The sequence below is a fragment of the Manis javanica genome, chromosome 11, assembly GCF_040802235.1.
Source record: "Manis javanica isolate MJ-LG chromosome 11, MJ_LKY, whole genome shotgun sequence".
Taxonomy (NCBI): Eukaryota; Metazoa; Chordata; class Mammalia; order Pholidota; family Manidae; genus Manis; species Manis javanica.
In genome coordinates this window covers 12524850-12549020 of record NC_133166.1, presented here as the reverse complement: position 1 = coordinate 12549020, position 24171 = coordinate 12524850, and the positions used below count along the sequence as shown (strand labels likewise).

At 43.0% G+C, this 24171-nt stretch overlaps 1 protein-coding gene and 1 long non-coding RNA gene across 18 annotated transcripts in view; one reads left to right on the top strand and one right to left on the bottom strand.

Moving 5' to 3' along the window:
* The window catches only part of LOC108390727 (uncharacterized), a 33732-nt gene extending 11734 nt beyond the window's left edge, over nucleotides 1-21998 (top strand). Inside the window, exons 2-3 of the long non-coding RNA XR_001851577.2 lie at nucleotides 20608-20685; nucleotides 21838-21998. This is a non-coding gene — a long non-coding RNA (uncharacterized lncRNA). The remainder of the gene's footprint in view (nucleotides 1-20607; nucleotides 20686-21837) is intronic.
* DLG2 (discs large MAGUK scaffold protein 2) overlaps nucleotides 1-24171 on the bottom strand; it is a 1871010-nt gene that overhangs the window by 303981 nt on the left and 1542858 nt on the right. The gene's annotated exons all lie outside the window — the stretch shown is intronic.

The window sequence follows — 24171 nt, the reverse complement described above, 5'->3', positions numbered from 1 at the left end:
ATATTTCCTTCAAGAAACCCCTAAATTGTTCTGCAATTATTTATATGTGGGTATATATATATTCACATATATGAACATATATCCTATGCATAAACAGATAAATAAGTAAGGAGAATTCACTACTTAAGATTAGCATTTTATGGCCCAGTAAGTGGCAAAATCCAGAGATAGATATATTTTCCAGTATGCTCAGTCACTGTGGCTCTAGCCTCTGTCACCAATTAGCAGTGGAATTTTGAGCTTTAGTTCCTTCACTTATTAAACAAACAAGTATTGTACAAAGGGGTCTGTGAGGTCCCATTCAAAGTTATTAATTACGATTCAATCATTATTTAAAAATACATACAGGCTGCAAGATATTTGATTCTGCAAAGAGCTAAGTACCTATGCCGCCTCCCTCCATTGTAAAGTCATTCACTCATTTAGTCATTCAGCCATTCATTCTACAAGCATTTATTTGGGACTTACTATGTTTCTGATGCCCCAAGAATGCCAAGATTATTTAGATACAACCTGTTTCTTGAGGAGCTCAGAGTCTAAAAGATATCTCCTACTGAGACAGGGATGATGGGCTTAGATAGAATAAGGTGAGGGCCTCCAGAAAAAGCAAGGCAGGATATTTACAGTCAAAGCAATAAATTACATGACAGGAAACCCCCTACAAAAACTCTTTGTTAAATATTAAGCTCTCGAGTCATTCTTCAGTAAGATCAGTTAATATTCCCCAGCTAAAGAAGAGGAGCAAATGTTTTTAGTATGCTAATCATTTGTAATCATGTGTAAGATTCACTTTAGCATGCTAAAAGGCCCAGACCTATGTGTTGTCTTTCCTCCTTCAGACTGGATGAAGTGATTTGCAAACTGGGCAACTAATAGCATGCAGGTCCAGCCATAAACAACATAGTAAAAGGCAGGAAGGATTCCACCTTAAAGATAAGATTGCATTTTAACTCCCAAGTTAAGAAGTAAGATTCTTACTCTTTAGCAAACAATACCTCAGCCCACCTTGGGGGCTGGGCAGATAGCCTTATTTGATATGCTCCCAGACCAAGATGCTGGTATCTCAGGGAGAAATCAGAGCAGGAAGTTTAAGTTAATTCTAAATATTCAGGGACCACTTAACAAGTCCACACTCCTAAGCCTTTTTTCACATTCCCCCAAATCCTCAACTGCCTATAAAACCCCTAGACAATGCACCACCACGAGCTCTCTTGTCCCATGCCAGGAGCTCTGTCCTCTCACTGTCTCTCTCAATAAAAGCCTCTCCCTGGCTCTCCTATTTTGGGTTTTTGCTAAGTTTATTCTTCAACTCTGCAAACAAGAACCCCGGCATCACTACTTCATAGGATTTCATCTCAAAGATTCTAACTGTAGAAAGTTGAAGTTTCTTTGCAAAGAACTTAGCAAGCACCCATGCTGTTAAGTGCTAATGATACTTGGTATTTCATTTTGGAGGACTGCTCATCTTCTTCTTTTCTTTCTCTTTTTAAAATCAGTGGAGGCAGTGTGATAGAAGGAAACAGTGTGGATTTGTCCAGCAGACTCAGTTTTGGAATTTGGGCATTGCCTCTTCCAGGCTATGTTTTCCTGAGTGAGTTACCTGTTTTGAGATTTCATTTTCACACATCTATGAAGTGACAAGAGGAATATTTACTTCACCAGAATTGTAGAGTTTCACGTGAGCAACATTGAGTTGCAGAATTATTCTGAGGACATACAAAGACCTATTCAACAAAGGGTCGCTAGTACTTTTAATATGGAAAGTGGGAAAATGTTTCTACTTTGTTTAATATCCTCATCAAATGAGTAAGCCAATAGAGGTAGCTTTTTTGGTCTGAACCCTCTACAGACTCCTTACATACTATCATCTCTGGCTGTAACCTCTACCCATGAGTTCTAGGACCAGGACATCTATGAGGATTCTGTGGGGACTAGATAAGTATGAATCCATATTAGTTTGAGCCATACACAAATGCCAACAGTTGATTTGACCTACAAAAGTTGCAATTTGATATGGTTCAGTTTTATACCACTACTGTACCACTAAAGACAAATTTCAACTTTATGCTGTTTAATATGAATGGCATATAAAATCTAGAAATTGTTTTTGGGGGTTATTTCCTGGTTAAATAACTGTTTAAAGAGTAAAATTAATATCATTTGCATTTTAGGTTAAGGAAGAAATGGTAAAATAAATCTGCCTGTTTCTTTTTTCAAGAATAGGTTTTGAAGGTTTAAATTTGAATTTGATGTTGTGAAAATGTCAGCCTCAGGCAATGGGGGAAGGGACATTAAAATCCATATTCATTGTTGGTTATTAAGGAAAAGAGCAGATTTTTGACTATTTCAAGAGAATGACATTGAGATTGTCGACTGATGAGCTGAAACTTGTTCTGATTGTGACATATTACTGAGAAGAAGATTAGAGGAAATTAGAATAACAGAGATAAAGAAAGAGAGAGATACCTCCTCCCCCTTTTTTGCTATATGTGTGGGAGACACAGAGGATTGGGAGTGTGTAGGCGAAGTGTGAGAAGAGATGTGGGAGAAGTGTTTAAAATGTTCAAAGGAAACTAAAATGAAGACAGGAAAATGTACACTGGGCACAGGTTTCCCAAACCAGCTACTGAGGCAAGAACTGCTAGTGTTGTCATCAGCACCCATTACTAGTAGCTTCTGAACTTTATCTGTGCTCTTTGGTGGCACAGATTCTTGCCTTCTCGACAGCCACATGCCACACTGGCACCCTTGCCTTGGGAAGTCCAGTTTAAATCCTCATTCTTCTATGAGAGTCTCCCTCATAAGAAAAGGGCATTTACTCCCTCTATCCTCAAAAGTAAAGCAAAGCAAAGTATTTCTATTTCTTCCAACTCCCTCCTCCCACATGGTTTGCAAATGATTTGTGTTTTGTTTAGCACTAATGTGTAAGCTAAGAAATACATTTATACATTTGACACGGCCTCAAGAGCATCTAGTCTACACTTACTGAATACTGACAATGCCCCAGAGGCTGTGCCATATACTGGAATCAATCAAGACTTGGGTTTGCCCTTAGGGAGACGATAGCCTCAGAGTCACTTTTGAAATGTAAAAATGTACTCATGTGAGGAAGAACTCTAGTATGTTTCTGAAATCCTTTCCTCATAGGGGCTACTGGGAATCCTATAATTCCACCATTTGAGATTCCCTGTTTTGGTTTCAAGCTTGCTCTACTATGAAAATCTCAGTGCAGTTGGGATAATGCTGCGTGTGTTTCCTGACTTTCAATCTCAGTGTGAACTGCTGCATCTGATTGCTTTCAGGAAACAGGCTTTTGTTGAGGGAGGACAGAAAGAGCATGAGGACACTAGACTCCTAGACACATACAGAGAGTGTGAGGATGGACAGCACAAGGACTAAGAGTGTATGGAGTGTACTAGAGGCAAGCTTCCACCTGGTGGGAGCAACATCGCAGGGCTGAGGAGATGGGGTCATGAACCCCAAGACCAGTGCCTCATGCTTTTAGAGTCTGAGGCTGGCTCACAGAGCTGTGAACACTGTCTGCAGATGGCGCTGCCAAAGATGGAAGGACCACCCCCCACCCGCTCTGTGCCACATCATGCTGGGTGTTCTATGCACCCTGGCACAGGGAAGCCCCAGAAGAATCCTGTGAGGTAGGAGTCAGCCCTGTTTTATAGATGAGAAGACTGAGTTCAGAGAGTCTAAGTAATTTTCCAAAGTTAGTTAGCTTTGTTCTCACAGCTAGTTAGCTGTAAAGTGGGGTTCACATCTCTAGTTCCAAAGCCACCATTTTTCCTTCTTTTTATTCTTTGGGAAATAAAGGAATCTAGTCAATCTTAAAGGGCAAATGCTATTCCAAGGGAAATAATTTTGAATGAATGGCCACTTGAGGGCTGGCTAATGATGCACCAGATGAAGATAACTTGGATGTGAAATGAATTTTATTTCCAACATTTTCAAAAACGGGTAAAAACAAGATCTCTTGACAGGATACTTTGAGATTTAATTAAAAAGTCCATCATTTGCAGGAATACTTTCTCCCAAGCCTCCTAAGTTCCATGGATGGTCAGTTGATCCCTGCTTGAGTAATGATGATGGAATGAAATGAGATCCTACCACTCTACCCAGAGTAAACGCTCAATAACACCAGAAAATGGAGATTTGGTGCAGCTGAGTCACTGGTTCAAGATTACGTAGGTGTTAGCGTGGTAAAGACAAGATTTGAAAGCAAATCTGTCAGATTCACAAACATGCTTTCAGCTGGTACTGCTTTTGGTTCTGATACATTTTCTGGGGCAACACCAATAAGCCTACATTCATTTCTACAGAAAGGCTTTGCAAATGCTTTAATAACACAACAAAACCCAGCCAGCATTTATTAAATCCCTTCATGTGCTAAATGTTACAGTAAACATGCCTGCATTATTTTGATTCCTTAACAGCTCTGTAAGTAGACACAGTAATCATTTATTGATGAGGAAATTGAGGCACAGAGAAGTAAACTGACTGTGTTCATAATTCACAAGTCCTGGGTCAGGATCCAGATCCCCTTTTCCCCCTGCTGTGTGTATATACCTTTATTTTTATACTTTAGATGTAGCTATTGTTTTTTAAAAAACAATATATAGATGAACCTAGGTATAAGCCAGCCAGAACAAAACAATTGTATGTATTTAAAAGAATCAGAATTCTATTATTCTTCCATCTTAGATTAAGAATTTCTATACTGCAGTAAACATCTACATCATAAGTTATTTTGGACCAAATGAAACTACATATGTATATATATATAGAAGACACATATAACTAGATGTACCAAAAACACCTCCTTGTTGCAATCACTTAGGAATTATAAAAATAAACATCATCCCGCATTTGGATGCTAAATAAGAGCTGAAGGGCTAAGTAAACAGGGGAGCCACACTATCTACTTCCTTTTTAGAGTTTGAAGTATATTCAAAAGTTTTGCATATACATCTTGTATCTACTATCTCATCTTCACTCAGAATGCTAGCTTAAAACAACTTTAAAGCTTGAGCTCCTTCTGAATTTCCTGAAGTGTTTCTGCACTCTTTCTCTAAACAGAGCGCTGCTTCAAGGTTCAGCTCTACCTTTACAATGGCTGCAATCCTATTCTCTCTTAGGAACACCGAGGGGCGCTTCTTCATTTATTCCACAGTGGCCCTTCATTATGGAGGATGCTGGAGGCACCCTTCTAAGATTCTTCAAAATACTTTGCATTAAGTAAGCTATGGGTGGGCCAATGACCCAAGAAGTATGGCCTTTCATTTTAATAATCTCGTAGGTGCTGGCAATCTCTTCTTTGTGGATTTTTTCCCACTGCTCAGGATCTTTATCAGTTCCTATGCCTGAATTCAGAGGGATATCAGCATTGTCACTCCAGTCTACACAGGGTCACTTGAGTCTCCATGCAGTCTAGAGTCCCCCGTGACAGCTGTCAGAGTGGACGCCATGCTTCTGCCCAGTCAACAAGTGGAAATGGGCAGTGTCCAGATTACAGCTACTTTAATAGCAGTTTTGGGGTAATTCCTTCAATCTGCAAGACTGCAAAAATTAAGATAGCCATGGGATTGGAAACAATAATCAGTTTGCAGGGGGCCTGTTTTGGGTATCATTGGACATCATTAATTTAAAGATGGCCACATTTTGCTGAATTAAATTAAGGTGTGTTCCTCCTTTTTCCTGATGTGTACTTGCTATGGTAATTACTAAACTGGAGCTTAACATTGACAAGGTAATCTTTGCCAGCAACAATATTTGGCGTTGTCCTGAAAGGACTGCCTCATTTAAGGTCCATTGTCTCACCCTTCCGTTTGCCTTCGTCAGCTTCCACAAAGGCAAGTTTAGCACTGACACCTTCTAGTAAGACAAAGGTAGCCCAGGCCATGCCAGCCAATCCACTTCCCATAACGGAGACCTAGCAGAATGAATGACTTCCCCAGAAGTGCAATTCTTTGTAAGTGTGCATGTGACAGCCGCCATCTTGGAAATGGGGCAAGGGCCAGTAGGACCCAAGCGCGAAGCCCACAAGTGACTCAGGGCCATCCCCGGGTGAGGGAAACATCTGCAGAGCCCACTCTCTGGCTGGCCCGAGGGAGCCCCTTGGCCCAGCTCATGGGGGCTCACTCAAGAGGAGGAGGAAGACATTGGAGACCAATTCACTGAGCACCAAGCGAGGAAACTGCTTACCATCTAAAGTCCCCTTCCCTCCTACTGCCACTGCACAAGGCTGTGCCCACCTCGTGCAGGCCTCACCAGGGCTTCCAGAAAGGTCTTCTCCTGTCTACTTAGATTGAGGCAGTCAAGGGGCTTCTCTAGCAAGTGAATCTTGGAGTCACCATTTTATAAACTTCTATTGGCTTCCATATTTGACATGCATAAGAGGCCAGATCTGATCCTTGGAATGAAGTTTTCTATTTTTAGTGTGCAGGCCAAGTCACATCCCCTCTGACTCCAGAGCCAATGTACGTAAGGATCATCGTATCTGACTCCACCTTCTTGCCCTCAGTTTCCTCAGGACATCCCAATTTCCCTTTACCTTCTAATATATCGAGTACATTAATCCTAGTCTGTTGTTTCTTGATTTCTTTATAAAAGCACAGCAACTAGAGGGGAACATGAAACCCTAAGAAGGGTCTAACCAGTGTGGAGATCAGAAACACACCTGCTTCCTAGGCACCAACCAGCACTAGTTTCTGTAAATAGGTTCTAGGTAGTTATTTTGGCAACATCATCAGATGGCTACGTTGTGGTCATCTGAAACCAAAAGATCTTATTCTAATGACATGCTGTGATGTAGCTCCATTCTAAAGGGGTGAAATTAATTTTGGGAACTGTATTTTCCCAGACTGCCTGCCTTAGCGAGGAATTGAATATGCCTCGTAAATGTAAGAAGTCAGTAAGTATTTATAGGGTTTGTATCGGTATTTTGCTTCCTTCTGTCTATTTGCTAGTTTAACACTTCTGAACCTCAGTTCTTTCACTGGAAATGGGACAAGAATGTATTCCTTTCTATTTTTGTGCGCAAAATGTTTAAGGTGATATTATTATCACAGATAATCTAGGTTTTAATAACACAATAGAAAGGTGATTATAAGTGCTAAACCTGTCATCACAGAAACTAAAGCCCAGAGTCCTATGCTATCCCAAACATAAGATCATCTATCCAGATTTTAATCAGAAAAATTTTGTAATTATGTTTTCCCTTTAGAAGATGTTCAAGGTTTGCTTGCATTTCCCTCTAGTGGTCGTTATGCAGAACTACATTTTTTACATTCTCATTTTTGAGATGTCAGGCAGACCTAGAAATGTTCTTCAATTACTGTTAGGTTATACAATTCCTGTGAGTTGGTAAAACTTCAGGAGTCAACCTATAAGGACAGTACCTAACATCATGCCCTGTACTATGTAGATGAACAATGGTATGCATTATTGGCGTGCACTGTTTTATTAGATCTTCACAAAGAATCTACTGACTCATAATAATAATCTAATCTGATTTTTTCACTCACTAAATATTTATAGGCTATCTATTATGTGTCAGGTAAACAAGTCAGACTTTGTCCTGGCTTACAACCTAGCGAGGAAAATGGAATACTAAATATGTCATTACAAATTAGCAGATAGTAAATGTTCTGACAGGTATATGAGTGTATTAAGAAATCCTAACCTGGAGGCGTTTCGGCGTGTTTTGGGGAGGGTATGGAAGGCATTTGGAGAGCATAACAAGTGACCTGCTGTCTGAAAAATGAATCTAAGTGTTATTCAGGAGAAGGAGGTGGGATGGGGAGTGTTTGAAAAGGATATAATGTTAAATATGGTTAGATAATGGGGAAAGGGGAGAGTTTTAGAGATGAGGCTTGACAGGTATTTTAAAAAAAACTATATGGGGGAATCTGGACTCTATTCTGATGGTTAAATTATAACCAATAAACTCTAACAAAGCATGAATGTATGCCCTCAACTTTTACTTTGTTTTTTAGTCTCATTATTTTGAAAGGGAAATTTTTAGTATGAATTATAAAGTCATTGCTCAAAACACTTTCAGTGCCTCCTTTTTATCATCCAAACTTCTCCCAAACACGTCCATTCCTTGAATGTTGGAGCTTTAGACATCGCCAGTTGCCATCCTCTCACTTTACAGAGAGGTGAGCGGGGCGGGGAATTTGTTCGGGTTCCATGGCCTGGCTGTACCTGGGAACCGTCTGCTTTGTGCACCACAGTCTAGAGCTCAGATTCCTTAGCCTGGGATTCAGAGGCCTGATGAGGCTGCTATACCTCAGGTCTTGTTGGCCCAGACTGTTCAGAATTTGTGGGCCCTCCTGGCTTTTCACCTCTGCACTGACTTCATGCTCTTCCTTTGCGGTCTGATGGAAGATGGCTTTTCTCAGACTTGTGGGGAGGATGTGGGAGCATCTTCCCCTTACTAAGGAGAGCACGACCGCCCAGGTCCCCAGGCCAGGTTCTGCCTTGTCTAAGGAGCTTAGACAAGTTCCCTTGCTTCTCTCTACTTTTTCACGGCACAACTCTGTGTGGGCCAACTCACTTCTCCTAGACAGCAAGCGCCTTGGGGACCCGATACCTGGCTCAGTCATCACTATGTCTCTGCAGCAAGGTAATGTGGGCATGGGACGCCCCTGTTAGAGACAGGGATGGGGGATAAATGAACAGAATGGGATATCCTATTTCCTAACAGAAGATTAAAGTAGCTGTCAGTGAGAGAAGGAAAGATATTATCTTTATAGCTTATATCAGAATTTTTCTCAGGGAAGAAACTGAGATTACAAAAAACAAAGATGAGGCCCCCGCCTGAGGTTGAAGGAGTTACTAACTAGCCAGCAGAAACGATAGCTGTCCTTTTTTTCATAAAAGATGACCATGAATTTGAAGGTAGTAGGAGATGAGAGAAGAGCGGCCAGAAAAGAAGGAAAAAGAGAGAAATCTGGCAGCGTGGGAAAGTGCCCCACGGCTTTAAAACCAGAGAGAGTGAGCCGATGCTCCATTTAAATTTTTTACGTTTGATGTAAACCACTGCCATCTTCTGATCCTTAAGTATGCACAAAAGTGATGTTAATGAACACAACTGCTTTTATGTTAGATACAGAAAGTGTGCTTTTACGTGCTGTTTGCAGTTCCAAGGACAATTGACTCATGCCCAGGTATGCTGAACAGAGAGCCAAATCAGAGAAATGAAGGAAAAATGTAGCTCCTATCCTTCTTAATTCTGCCATAAATGTGTCACTAGAATAATAAAATTGCATGAATAGCCATAGTTTTGTACAGTTTACTTTGCATACCATGCGTGTTTCTGTAGTTTGGGTCTACAGCATCATTTCTGGCACAGTCAGTTCATCAGGAAAGCTTCCCTCCGGGGTAAATTTTGAACATAGAGCTATGACAGCAATTAAATCACATGGAAGATTAACTACTGGCCATTCTCTGACCCCTCTCTTTCTTTCAAGCAGGACACTCACTGATCAGCCCAAGTTCAGGAAGGAACATTTCTGCTTTTGAGCTTCTCAAGCATTCTTGTGTTTTAGGGCTCCTGGCTGATTTCTTAGTGCTTTGTTACTTGTGAAAATAGGATTCTCACAATATAAAAAAGGGGAAGCAACAGAGCCATACATTGTACTTCCAGATTTAAATTCAAATTTTCTTCCTTGAATTACATTTAAAAGTCTAGCATTATGATAACAGCCCGTTGTAAAACTGGGATAGCACAATCATACAAAAACTCAGCACCCAGCAGACACTGGGAGTGTGTATAGTTTCTGTGTCAAATCTTTGACTGCCATCTTGTGGATTTGCAGGAAATTATCTCTGTTCCAATGAGTGAGTGCACCTTGGAGTACTAAAGTTCACGTGCCTAGTCTATGAAAATAACTAGAAAAGTGAACAAGAAAAAAAGGAACTGAATACCCAGGTTTCCATTTAATTTTATCACTTTGACTGCCCTGTTTAGCTTCTCTGTGGCTTGGTCTCTTCATAAAAAGTGGGTATTATAGTCCCTTATGTGAAACATACCCTGTCGCAAGAGAATTAAAGCATAAAACTGCTCAGAGTGCCGATCAGAAACAATGAATTGCTATGCTTGTTATCATGTGGCACTATTAGATGAAGGTACCTAAACATTTTCTATGTAATAAGGTAAACATGGTTCCAATTGAAGAGTCCAGACCTTCGGCCCTGACATCAAAGTGATTTGTCTTGTGTTTGGGGGCTCTCACAACAAAAGAGTGGATTTTCCAATGAAGACAATCCCCAAAGATTACTTCCCTGGAACAGTTAATAATGTGGGCCTGGGGACTGAGAAAGGGGGTGTCTTCTTTTTTACTGGCTTACTGATGTGCAAACAGGTCCCAGCATTCCAGAAGCAGAGCAAATATGCATTATAGAAAGAGCTGCTTCCAGTACAAAAGTGTCACTCTGGGGATATCATCTACTGACAAGCACTTTCCTCATTTCTTTGTAAGATTTTCATCTTTTTTTCTCTCTCAATCAACACTTAAACTGGAAAACGGAGACATTATGTTCCATCAGAAATGGCACAACTTAAAAAAAACATCTGAGCATTTCAGGGAAAAATGTGGAATAAAACCTTTAAAGGGGTTTCCTTCCCCCGGGGAAGGCTTCTGCAAGTTTTTCCATTTGTGAATTTATTCACCACTTATTAACACCTCTGGTGCCTAGCTCTGGGTAGGCCCTGAGATGCAGTTATGACCAACACACATCTCTATCCTTGAGAAACTATTAGTCTGTTGAGGAAAGTGTTCGTGAAAGCAAACCAAGACCAAAAGGATATCACAGGATGTTGCTGAGGACGCAAGGGTTGAGGAGAAGGGGAGAGGCCGTCTTTCCATGTACCTGAGTCCCACTTAGGGCTCTGTATGCTGACTAATGTGGCCTCTTCCATGTTCAACTCATTTCTCCCTCCTCTGAGCTCTTGAAGCTCATAACTATCGTAACTAACTGACCTGGTGATCATCTCAGGTTCCTCGCCTGGTCAGTTTGCACCACACCAGTCTCTCCCCTCACTTCTCTACCTGCAATTTGATCTTAAAAATTAAAATGCCACTGATAAATAATAATGAGGCTATGGCTTGACTATCACAAAATGCCTATGTATAAAAAAGTGTTCAAAGCATCTACTATATGTTGGGAATTTTGGTTTTGGAAGTTCTCATCATTCAGTTTTGAGACACTGTAATTTCAAATCACGAATGCTCCCTTTCCCCATTCCCAACACTCCATCAGAATTTCCACAGAGAAAATGTGAGAGAGCATTTTCTGCAGGTGAACAATTTTATTACCTGGAGCTGTTGTAGCATCTGCCTGCTTTTCTTCCTTTCTCCTGCCCAAGGCTCACTTTCTTTCCCCTGCACACTCTCCAAGTTTCTCATGTTCCCTAATATGGTCTTATTGAAGTGTTTGTCTTCATCCTCTCGGTTGTGATCTCCTATTAAGGTGGATACCTTGGACGGCAAAGATCCTACCATTTAACTCTTTATTCCTAAAGCTCGGCATGGGGTGATGTTCATATGGGTCTCCAAGGGGTCCTATTCCCGTTCTGCATTCCCTCCTCTCCTTTCCATCACCCTGCATGAGGCAGGTGGTCCTTACACACTAGCGGGGACATTCATACCTCATGACCGTGACTTTGGCTGCTTCAACTCCTGCAGTTGCTCAGAACTGGGGCAGAAGTTGGAAAGCAGAACAAGGGCCAAAGCCTCCCCTGGGAATGTGGGGTGGTAGAAAGAGAACAGTGGTTAACACAAGGGTAGAGTGCTGCCCCTGGGTGCTCCCTGACTCTCCTTTCCTGCATCAGTCCCTGAGGGTGGCTGCTGTGCATGGTAAGGTGCATGGACGTGGAGGTGGTGGTGGGCGTGGGATAGTGATGACGGTGATGAAGATGAAGGAGAAGATAAGGTGATCCTTGATATCAAGGAACTTATTATTATCAATTTTAAACAAAAAAATAGCAGGATGAGAAGCCTGAAACAATGTGGTGGTTCCTTTCTAGCACATCTGTCATGCATTCTAACCATGCTCACGCCCCATGTCTCCATTAGGTTATCACCCCATGGAGGTGGGGTCAGTGTCTGATTCACCTTTCTCTTCTCTTTATCACCTAGCATAGTACTTAAAAGTCATGCTTTCATTACTGGCCACCTATGAGATGCCAGGTCTTATTCAGGCTCTTGAAATATAGCAACAAGCAAAATGGATCAATAGGAGATACTTCATGAATCAAAGAGTTAAAAAATAAGAACTGCAGTCATCTATAGGAGGTGTTTTCCATTTCTTCTGCTCAATATGTATATACGGTTAGGTGAATTGATAAATAACCCACTAATTTTCTTATTTTTACTGGATCATTTCCATCAATATAAACACTGCTATAAAACAAACTCCACCCTTAAGTGACCATCCTGTTCCATTCCCCTTTCTAGCAAAACTCACGGGAGGTATCTGTACTCACTGTCATTACTTTCTCTCCTTTAATTCCCTCAGAAACCCACTCCACACATTCTTACCCTACGGAAGCTACTTCTTCATTTGAACCAGTAAGTTCCATGCTGTTAAGTTCAGCAGTTATTTTTCAGTCCCCAACCTGTGTGATTTGCCAACAACATGTGAAGCAGTTGACCCCACTCTCTGGACATGGTTTCTCTTTTAGCTCCTGGAGCCCCACTTGATTTCCTCCTATTTTACTGACTGTTTCTTTTAGTTCCCTTTGCTGGTCCCCCAGGGAGGACCTTGGGCTCTCCCATAGGCAGTTTGACTCTACTTCCATTACCTGCTCCACCTGCAGGAACACCTACACCTCAACTAACATCATACCTCATGACCGTGGGTCCTCAGGTGGGAAACCTGGACTCATCCTTCATGTCTTCCTTCCCCTTTCACCCCACACGCAATCTTTTAGGAAATCTGCGAACTCTCTCTTCCACACGTATCCAGGATCACGCCTCATTCCCTCCACTTGTACCTCAGGTGTCCCTCCCTGCATTTCCGCTCACGCCGACTGTTCAGGCAGCTCCCTGCTTGTCTCCTGCTTCCGTCACTGCCCCTTAGGGGTCTGTTGTCCATACAGCGGCCAGACAAGCCTCTTTGAACGTAAGTGAGACCATGCAGCGTGACTCTCTGCTTCCTCCCACGCCTCTTCTTCTCTTTCAGAGTAAAAGCAAAGCTTTTATAGATGCTTAGGAGGCTGCGCTTCCCACGATCTGCCCATCACTTCTCTGTCCTCACCTCCTACTCCTTTCCCTTCCTCTCACTCCAGTCCTGCCAATGGCTTCCTCAGTGCACCAGGCACACACCTTCCACAGAGCTTTACGCTGACTCTTCCCTCTACTGGGAATGACCCTAGATATCTGCATGGCTCGCTTTCCCTTCCTACAAGTCTTTGCTAAAATGTCACCTCCTCAGGGAGGTCTATCCTGACCACCTATTGCAGCTTTCAGCTCCTCTCCTTGCACCCCTTACCCTTTGATTGATCATAGGGTAAGGGGTGCAATTGATCATAAAATTTACTCATCCATTACTTAAAAAGAAGATTATTTCTCCACTACAGTGATACTGCCTGATAAATCCCACACCAGAAAGTAGTAGATCTGAGATTTGAGTTCAAGCCTCTGTGATTTTTAAGGTCATCCTTTATCAACTACATCATGTTGCCTTTTTATGTTGTTACCATACAACCCAGCAAATGGCTCCGTAAATATGTGCCTGGTTCTCATTTTTATATGTTTAATTTGATCCTAATGGCACTCCTTTCTCTCATCTACAGCTTGTCACTTTCAAACCACAGTTATGTTTACATATTGTGCACAGCTGCTCACACCCTAAAGTAATGGGAGGGAAAGTAGTTTTGTGTGTTCCTCTGTGCCCAGCACCCTCCAGATGCCCACAAGACGAATCACATCCAGTCTCTGCACCTCTGCCTGCTCTGCTCCTTCCACCTGGAATGCTTGCCTTCCTTAATTCACAGCATCAAGTGTTCTTGAGTGCATGGTGTTCTAGGCAGTGGGGACGTAGTCCCTGCCCTGAAGAAGTTCCAGATCTTTGTTTGGGAGAAACAAGCATGAGACAGATAATCTGCCTTCCCTATGCTAGGGATTGCATTAGAGGGAGAATTGCCACGGTACAGTGGGGGCACCAACGAAATCACCTTCAGGACCTATGCCTCTTCGTGGGAGAGGAAGGTAAGAGAGGGGAAGCACGCAGAAGAGAAGCCTCCCTTCTGTCTAAGTGCAGACCAGTGAGCCTCAGTGGTCCAGGGGCACCCTCTTCAGAGAACTGATTTTGTATTTATTTCAGAGTGGATGACACAAATCATTCTGTAACCAATCTCTAAGGCTGTGAAGTGAGGATGTGCACATGTAGGTGTACATGCACGTGTGTATATGTGTGTGTGTGTGTCCTGTATAATGACAGCCCCACAGAAGGCCATTTGTAAGTGCACCCTAATTGGCAGAAAGGTAAACAGAATTCTCTCTCTTCACCCTTAGAACCTTTTGACATAGATAGGAATGACAAGGGGAACCTAATTAGGTGAGTCAGGGTAGGAGAATGTTGTGTAGGCAGAGCAGCAGAAACCCTTAGCATAATCAAGCCACGGTTACTTGTGATTGGAGAGACAGTTGTTCCCTTCAAATGACCAGTTCCTATTTGGCTTCAAAATACGACACTGTACCAGTTCTCCTGGGGAATCTTTCCTGGGTTGCACCTAAGCCCCAGCAGACTAATTTTGCAAGCCCCTGCCGTTCAGTCCTGGGAGAAATGACTTTGAATTTAGCATAAGAAAGGAGAAGGGATAAGAGAAGTTTATTGTGAGTTTCCTATGTAGTAGGAGCTTCACAGTCTCATTTCTAGTATCTTACAGGGTAAAATTCTTAGACTCAGAAAGTGTAAGTCACTCAAGGCCACATAGTTATTGAAAGGTGAAGCTAGGACGAGATCCTATTTATATGTGCTTGATTTCAAAGTCAGTATTTTTTTCACCTTTCACAGCAAACTTACAAACTCTATCAGCCTTAATAATGCAATTCCCCTGTGTGACATTGTGATTTATCATGCAAAATATATATTTAGTCGTGTTTTTCTTCTGGTTCTGACACAGAGCTCCTAAAATCTTTGAACTTTCCTAAGGGATGAGATAGCAAAAAGTGTCTTTTGTTACAGTAAAAGCACAATCACACTTTTGGACTGAATCTAAGGATGAAACCTGGTTGTCAGGAGAACCAGCCTTGTGACTAGGAAGTTGGATCTTTCAGTCCTACCTCCAGGCCTCCTGGGCGGGGAGAGCGGCTGGAGATTGAGTTCATGTCAGTGGCCAATGATTTTAATCAACCATGCCTAGAATTGAAGCTGCCATAAAAACCAAAAACGAGAGGGTTCAGAGAGCTTCCAAGCTGATAAACATGGAGGTGCTGGGAGAGTGGCACACCTGGACAGGGCACGGAAGCTCCGTGCCCTTCCCCCACACCTGGCCCTATAAATCTCTTCCATCTGGCTGTTCCTGAATTATATTCTTTTATAATAAACCAGTGATCTAGTAAGTAAAGTACTTCTCTTGAGTTCCATGAGCTGCTCTGGCAGATTAACTGAGCCCAAGGAGGGGGTCATAGAAACTCCAATCTACAGCTGGTTGGTCAGTGTGTCAGTTGGTCGAATGGTCAGAAGCACAGGTGACTACCTGGACTTGAGACTGGCTTCTGAAGCCGCTGGAAGGTGGGGACAGTTTTGTAGGACTGAGCCCTTCACTTTTGGAGTCGGATGCTCTCACCAGGGAGATAGTGTCAGAATTGAGCTAAAGTGCAGGACACGCAGGTGGTGTCAGAGGCTTGCTCTGTGTGGGGAAGCCTCTTACCAGCTCTCCCCACACACTCGCACACTGGAATCAGTCACCAGAACTTTCACCTGCTTAAAACCTTTCCCCAAGTTCCTGCTGCCCTCTCATCGCTGTTCCCTTTTACAGCCTTAGAAGGCATGTGAGGTGCCTTCTTCCTTGCTAATCTTGCCTCTCCCCAAATTCCCTCTCATTCTCTGTACACTGACCACCGCATCCACGGTGAGCTCTCCCTGGTCTCTGGGCCAGGGCACATGCAGACCCTCTCCACTTCTCCTCCCCTGCCGGGACTGGCTATACTTCCCACATCTTTCAAGACTGAGCAATGGCACTGCTTCTGCAGAGACATCTTTCGGGTGCCCTGGCCTGGCATCTCTGTGCTCCCCAGCACCTGGGCTCCCCTTTGGCAGCACATTCTGGACTCACACTGGCAAACTCCATGAGGGTGAGGATGGTGCCTATCACACTTGCCACTAGATCGCTAGCCCTGGCACAGTCTTGTTTGGGGTGAGACATGTATTTTTTTACATTTTTCTACATACCTTGTCCTTAACATATTTTCTCTATTGTTTTCTATATATTTCTCTCCCCACAAAAGTGAGAATCATAGAACTGGAGGCCATACCCCATTTGATGCTCCTCATTTCTCTTAAGACCACAGTGCAAATTCACCTAAAAGAAGTGGTGATTTATTATTCATTTGTTATAAGGCGTCTCTAGCTGTTTAATAGAGCCATAGAGATTTTTCAAGACAAAGTGCGTTGGTTTGTAAATCCCTTTACCTCAGAAAGACATTTTTTATTACTTTGGGACACAAAGTAATTAATCAGTAAATTTAAGTCATTTGGGACACAGTAATTTAATTAGTTTGGGACACAGAAAATCATCAGTGTTAGAAACGAAGTCTTCATGGTCCACAGACACTGGCAAAGCTGATGTCCTGTCCTTGCCTGTGAGCGAGCAGCGGTAGGGAAGGTGCTGGCCAGCTGCCTGAAAGTAGGCTTAGGCCCCTCCCAATGGAGGCTGCTCCCCAGAAATAATTTCTGTTGTTTAAGAAGCAATTATGACTCTCAAGATCTTAGATCTAAAAAAAGTTCCCCGTATAGAACCCAGTAAGCCAAATGAGTTCTAATGGACGTTTCTCGTTTAGCTGCTCAGTGTCCAGATATCCTTCTCATTTGCGGGCAGTCCCAGATAGGAAGGTGCACAGCCTCATCCCTCATTAGAGAAGCTGGACGGGGACAGATATTCCCATTTCCCGACCCTCTGCAGCTAGAGCCCAAGCAGGCCAACAAGATATTCCTGCTGGGAACTCAAAATCCCCACACTAAGGTGTAAGGTGTGTGCATGCAGAGAGAGAAATTTTTCACAGCACCTCCAGTAGTGTGTCCTGCCTGCCAGTGGCCAGTAGCGATGGCTTCAAGAGCGGCATCTTTAACAGATTGTCCTTCAGCAGGATTTCCTCCCTGGCCTCTTCCCTGCCTTCCTGAAGACCCAGTGGGCTGTCTGTTATTTCTCCAATACTTTCCTTCTCCATATGAGACACCCAGAGGTCTGTTGTCCGGAGACAGGAACTCCGGCAGGTAAATTCACTATCAGACTCCCACCAGGCCCATCCCTGGAGCTGTTGGCATGGCAGGTAAGGAAGCTGGTTGTGATAGAAGGAAGCCCACACCTGGTGCCTAACTGACTGCAGGTTAGAAAATCATTAAACTCTTCAGTTTCTTACTATATAAAATGGCCAAATGATCATCTTCCTATCTATTCTGAAGGGATGCTGTAGGGATCAAGTGAGATAATGTCTACAGCAAGGGACTTTGTACATAGAAAGTAATGCAAATGGGAGGATTATTAAGGATTAGCTAGCAAATAAGTTAGGCAGAGGCAAAAACAAATTGGAACTAGAAATCAGCCCACTTTCAGCCGACGATCACTCCTTCCTTACGACTTGAAATATCTCTGCAAGATTTCCCCTGTATCAGGAATCAGCTCTGATAGAGCATTTTCAGTGTTTGTGTGGAGAAGGCTCAGCATCAAATCTTAGGTCACCCTTTGGGGCTTGTATAGGAACTCTTAATAACCTCAACAGCTTTTTGGAAGAAGAATATAATGTTGTAAATAGATTTTTAAACAAACATCACGTATTTAGCATTCAATAGTAATTAAATACTTATTTAATATTTTTCTGATCTATGGGAATTCCTATTAGTCAGTTAGGAAAGGATTTGATTTGGAAGATAAATTCTGTTGGAAGAAAGGTGAAAGCCTTAAGATGTACTGAATCTTCAGGATAGAAGGGGCTCTTTGGGCCAAAGGCCCAGAAGAATACAGCTAGAGGAGCCCTAGGCTTGCCAGCTGCCTTCAGAGAAGTGGACGAGGATGTCTTTTGTTCATTCACCAAGCATTTGCTCAGCAGCTGGGTTCTGTGTTAATCAGTGAGATGCAGAGATGGACAAGACACAGTCCTTGCCCTGAAGGGAGGCTTCAGAGGACCTGGATGTTGCTTCTAAGTCACCTCAATCTTAGAATCAGTGTGTACAGTGGAGTCCTGGGCTGGCTCATATGTCTCCTTGTAAATGCTTTATTATTTCAGGCATCAGAGTTTTTCTCACTAGCTGGACTTGAAGTGCAGACATCCTCACACACAAACAAATTGTCAAATTCAGTTTTCTTTCTCAAGGCTGGCATTGCTGAAAAAGCGTAACTTTGAAATCAGAAGCAGTAGAGCTTCAAATTCCACTGTCACTGCTGATTATCTGTGTGATCTTGGGCTAGTGATTTAATTTCCCTGAGCTTTCAACCCAACAAGGTCGTTGTTAGGATTCAGTTAAGTTGTAGGGAGGTGTCCAGTGCAATACTTGGGGCTAAGCAGATACTCACTAAATGGTAGGCATTTTAGCCCTAATTCTCCACTGTTCTTGCTTCCTTGGGACCCTCTTGGGAAGCTTCTCCTGCAGAAGCCTTCACCTCTTCCCAGGCTGGACTAATGATGGCCTCTCCTTTGCATCCATGTGGTTCCCCAGGACTCATCATTAGCACTTTCCATGTCCTACTGGAAATAACCTATTTATGTGTCTCTCTCCCCTCATGAGGCTACATGCTCACTAAGGACACAACTATTTCTTTCATGCTGTATCCTCAGCATGTGGCTTTGGCACTTAGTAGGTGCTTAGTCGATGTCTGCAGATTGGTTTTATGTGAATAGGTTAGTAAGTTGTACGTAAAGAATACCCTTTATCTAATGCTCCAATGAACTCCTTCATGATTTGCACTTCTGTTTGAGGAAGATCTTTCCAGGTTGAGCAGGATAGTTTTTCAGTCTTAGGTATTTGGGTTCCCCTCCACCTAAACCCTGAGCTCCACAAGAAAATGTAACTTCTCCCAAATAAAACACACACATGAGTTTCTCTGGAGATGAGTTTAAGGCAGAATTTCTTTTTTCTTAATAAGTTGAGCAATGAGAAGTTTATTTAAAGCAAAAAGGTGTACACTCAAAGAAAGGTAAGTGTGGGCTACCTCAAAGAAGAGGTGCACTTAAGGGTTTAGGGTTTAGGATTTTATAGGCAGTTGAGGATTTTCAGGAATGCAACAAAGGGCTAGGTGCGGTCTGGCCAAATTTTCCCAGAATGTTCATCTTTGTTAAGACAGTAAGTTTCTTTTTCTTTTTTAACTTAACACAAGAAATAGACTGCTTTGATTCCTTTCCAGGATATCAGCTTCTGTCTGGAAGCATATCAATTAAGACTGTCTGCCCTGCCTCCAATGTGGGCTGAGCCACCATCCATTTGATTAAAATGCAATCTTAGCTTTAAGACAGAATTCTTCCTGAAAAAGCTGGGCCTTTTAGCAGGTGCTGAAGGTAATCTTATGATGGCTTGTTCTAACTGACACAATGAAAACATAGGCTATGCTGATATACTTTTCTTTATCTGGGGAATATTCAAACTTCTAGGCCTAGTTGTTCCTGCCCTTTTAAGCTTTCTATTTTTAACTGGTTAACTCTTTAAGTCCCTTCTAGTGGGCTTACTGGCCTTATTCTCTTTCCACCCCACTCTTATCTGTTTTCCTAAGGCAGAATTTCTAACAGTGTGTTCCATTAGATGGTAATTCATATTCCAGGGGTGGGGGAAGATTCTTTAGTTTAAGGTTAGAAAATGCTCTCATGGCATTTATTTGCTGTAGGACTTCTCAGATCCTTTATTTGACCATTTCACAGACCTGGTGTTATATAGAACACATTTGTAGAAATATCTCTTTGAGGAAAACTGGGACTGGTTATCACTGAATTTCAGACCTTAGGAGGCTGCTTAAAGCTGAGTCCTTGAGTGGGTTCCTACTGGAGTTCTGACTTTAAGTGTGCATTTCCTAATGTAGAGTTTTTATTGCATCTCTACAACTTGTGATACATTGTATATTAATGACCTTGAATAAGCAGTACTTAAGGAGTGTATCAGAAAATAGCAAAGTTAATTTTTCTTTCCTACTAGGCACATAAAGTTTATTGAATTTTTTCATTTGATGTGTAGCACACAGCCAGATTCTATGTCAGACAATGGGGAAGTAGCTCTAAGGGGAGCTTGGGGGTAATCCATGAGTTTTCTGGTCCCTGTTAGGTAACAGAAGGCCTTTGTTCAGTCTAAGTATCTTTGCAGAGGAGCTTCAGTGCACAGACACGTGCACAGACACGTGGTGAGAGTCCATACCCACTAACATGGCTATTCCTTTTGTTAAAACAGTGAGACACTTTGGTGTGTGTTGTGAGTAAACAGCAGCTGCTCGGAGCCCTCCCACGTGACCCACAGCCCTGGCTGCCTGTAAGTTCCCACTTCCGCACAGTCCTGCAGCCATGGACCTATGGCCATTCATCATATGGGCTGGTGCTAAATTGTATGTGCCAAGTTGCTAAACATCTTAAATAGTATCCCTAGGGTATTGGAGAGGAAGGAAAGGCCACGGTGGCTGGGGCATAAAGAGAATGGGGGAACAAGTGGACACGAGGCCAGCGAGGCAGGCGGGGCCAGACCCTGTGAAGCCTTGTGGGTCGTGTTAAGAATTTTGGATTTTTTCTTAAGAACAACAGAAAGCCAGGGAAAGGTTTTAAGGAAAGGGGAGAAATGACATAATCAGATGTGCTTTTGAACAGGCTCACTCTTCCCAAAGGCTGGAAGCTTGTGATGGGGATGTTTGTGTGTCCTGGAAAACCTGTAGGAATAAGGGACTTAGGGAAATTCCCAGGCCCTGCTGAAGCCCTGCCCTCTGGCCGGTGGGCCAGTGGTCAGCCTGGATGGTGGGCTCTGCAACTGAGGCAAAGGTAAGTCTTTCCCCTGGAGCCTCTTCACAGGCCCTACTGCTTTTATTTGAGGCAGTCAGGGGAGCTGTGGGCCCTGAGGTGGGCAGGAAGACAAGTCCAGTAAGGAAGTCTGAGTGGGCGCCACAGTTTGAGAGGCAAAAGCCAGAGACTGAGAGAGTGGAGTTCAACAGAGAAAGCAAATGCCTGGAACAGGCACACAGGTTCTGAGGCAGCCTTTGTATAGTTTCTGGGCCAGAAACCTGAATTTAATTAGTCAGGGTTAGGTCAAGAAGTTCTCATCAGTTCAAAGTATCTGTTCCACTTCCACTTAGTTAGATTTCATTGCAAAGTTGCTTAGCAGGGTCTCTTGGCTGACACCGGACCCCGAAGGCTCTGAAACCTTGATGAGAAGGAGCAGGGGTGGGTGTGGGGGCTGAGGGGAGGCTGGGAATGGGACAGGTGGGACTCAGGGAAAATGCATGTTGTTTAATGTCTTTTAAGCTAAATTTATGCAGTATTCCCTTCAGCAATTATTGTTTCTTTGAGCAAATTTTAAGACAGGCCCTTGCTTATAAAGCTGCATGCAAAGGACAGATCTGCCCATTTCCTTGGGGGGAAGCTGTGAAATAACCCTTAACCTGAATGCAGATGCTGACTCATCCCCATCTGGAAACAGATCCTGCTGTGTCTCAGGTAGTGGTGGTCCCTGAGTCTTGCTGGCCTTCGTTTGGGGAGGAAGGTGGAGTGAGTGGAGCTCAACCCAAAGAACTGTTCTGCAGTCGTGGATGACCAGAGCTGGATCTGCTGCTTGATAGGATGACAGGAGAGAAGCTGAAGGTGCTGCTTAGGTGAGAGACTTTGCATGGTTTTTAGTTTAAGCTGTGCTTGGGAAACCACGTGACAAAGCCCCATAGAGTGGAGAAACAGCTCTTGTCCCCACTTCTGGAAGGCCTCAGAGCCTCTGTGGTGTCTTGGGGCATTCTGGCCTCAGGGGCACTGAGAAATCAATCTTCATGCAAAAGTCCTCAGGCACTGAAAACTGTGAATGCAAGACCCCTGCCCTGGGCTGGGTCCCGAGCTGGTGAGGAAGGACAAGGCCGACTTGGCATGGTCACTGCTGGGATAGGTTTTGTACGCTCTTAAGAGGACCACATCAGGGAATCAAAGAAATAGTTGGGGACTTTTTTCTTTTTTGGCTGGGGGCAGAGGGAGGGTTAGATCTGAGACAACACTGGAAGGGGTTTGGAATTGTCACCTGAGGCAACAATCCAGGGTGACAATCAGAACCCCAGGGTGGTGCAGCGTGTACATGGTGCTCAGATTCTATTCGAGTAACTTGCAAAAAGGATCTGACAAATAATGTCCTTCTCTTCTGCATGGCTCTCAACATGAACACAACTGACCTGAGAATGAATGAAACACCTAGGTGACTCATTTTTACTCTTTTAAAATCTACAATGCAATTTCATTTCATTTTAAAAATTCACAATGACCTATGGAACCTTCACCTCAACAGCTGCCCGGTCTCACCTCTGGCAATACACAGTCCTGGCTACGTGTCTTGGAACACATTTAACTAAATACTTAAAGGCCACCAAGGGTGAGTGGGCTTTGGAGTCAGCAGGGTCAGTGGCCTGATCTGGTTTTAGACTCCTGAGGAATGAACAAAGTAAAATAGTTTGGCGAGACACGACACGACCTCATTGTAGGGGTATTACTTCCACATGCTCTGCTCCACAGTTTTTTGTTGTTATAACAAAGCACTGAAACAAATAACAGGAGCATTTCTATCTTTCCCTCTGCAGGAAGAATGCCTGAGGAGGCTACTGCGCCTGTTCATGTGCCTGCAGGCTGAATGCCCTAAATTCTCCTCCAGAATACCCCACTTCTGCAAGTGTTCATTCCTCAGTTCAGTTACTGGGTGGGACTTCCTACAACAAATCCCTGAGAAATACGTAAAGGAGAAATTAGAAAGAAAAGAACACTCACAATAAGTGCATGGAGTGTAGCCTACGGTGGTGATTTCTTTACCTTTCTGCATCTTAACTACTTCAAATCTCTGGGTCTGGTGGGGAAGGAAAGCAGAGGGTAAGCCCTACCTTGGAGCTGGGGAACCCTCCACCTTCAGGTGGCCGCGCAATGTGTTTAGACAATGCATGAACACTAGATGGCGCCTGTAATCTTAAAACAGTAAAAGGCTAGTTGCCTTTCCCTTATAAACCAGTATGACTACCTTGTAGGAAAAAAATTATAGGAGCTATAAAAATACCGACTCAAGCATTTCCTGCTACTGGAGTCCTGCAAAGTGCTCCTTATGTAAGGGTTTTGTGGTCAAACACGTTTGGGAAAAGTCAAGTACTCTGCCTCTGAAGAGATTCCCAATGCACACTGGTAAACAGATATTTTTGAAAAGTTCTTTAGTGCAGAAACCTGGTACCAGGGAGGACTCCTTGCTCTCAGTAGCAACCTGATACACTCCCGCTGTTCCCGTGCCCAGTATAACACACTTTGGGCAATGCTAGACTGATCCAAGCTCAGTCCCAAAGGAGTAACTCAAACTATATAAAATATGCTTTCTTTAGACATGGTTACCTGACACTTCTTAGCACATCGTGCACATTATTAAGGCCGAGTTGTTCGTAGTAACAACTACTACTTACAATATGGCATATGCTTTAACTATTTTGTCTCCAATTTTTTCCTCTGTATAATTACCATATCTATATATCTATATCCATATCTATGCACTCAGACATATAGTTGATAGATTGACATATCTGCTTTTAGGCTTTGAACATTTTGTGGACAGAATATTTCTCTTATTCATCTTTGAGATTTCAAGTCCTAGTAAAGACTCTGTCACATAGTAAGTTATTAATAAAATAAATTATCTAGGAAAAATCTATAGTCTGGGTGTGTGGGAGAATAAATCTGGAAAATAGGAACAGATATTCTGCCCTTGTTCAGAAAGGTACTTTCTGTCTTTTATTCAAGTCCTTCTTGATGGAGG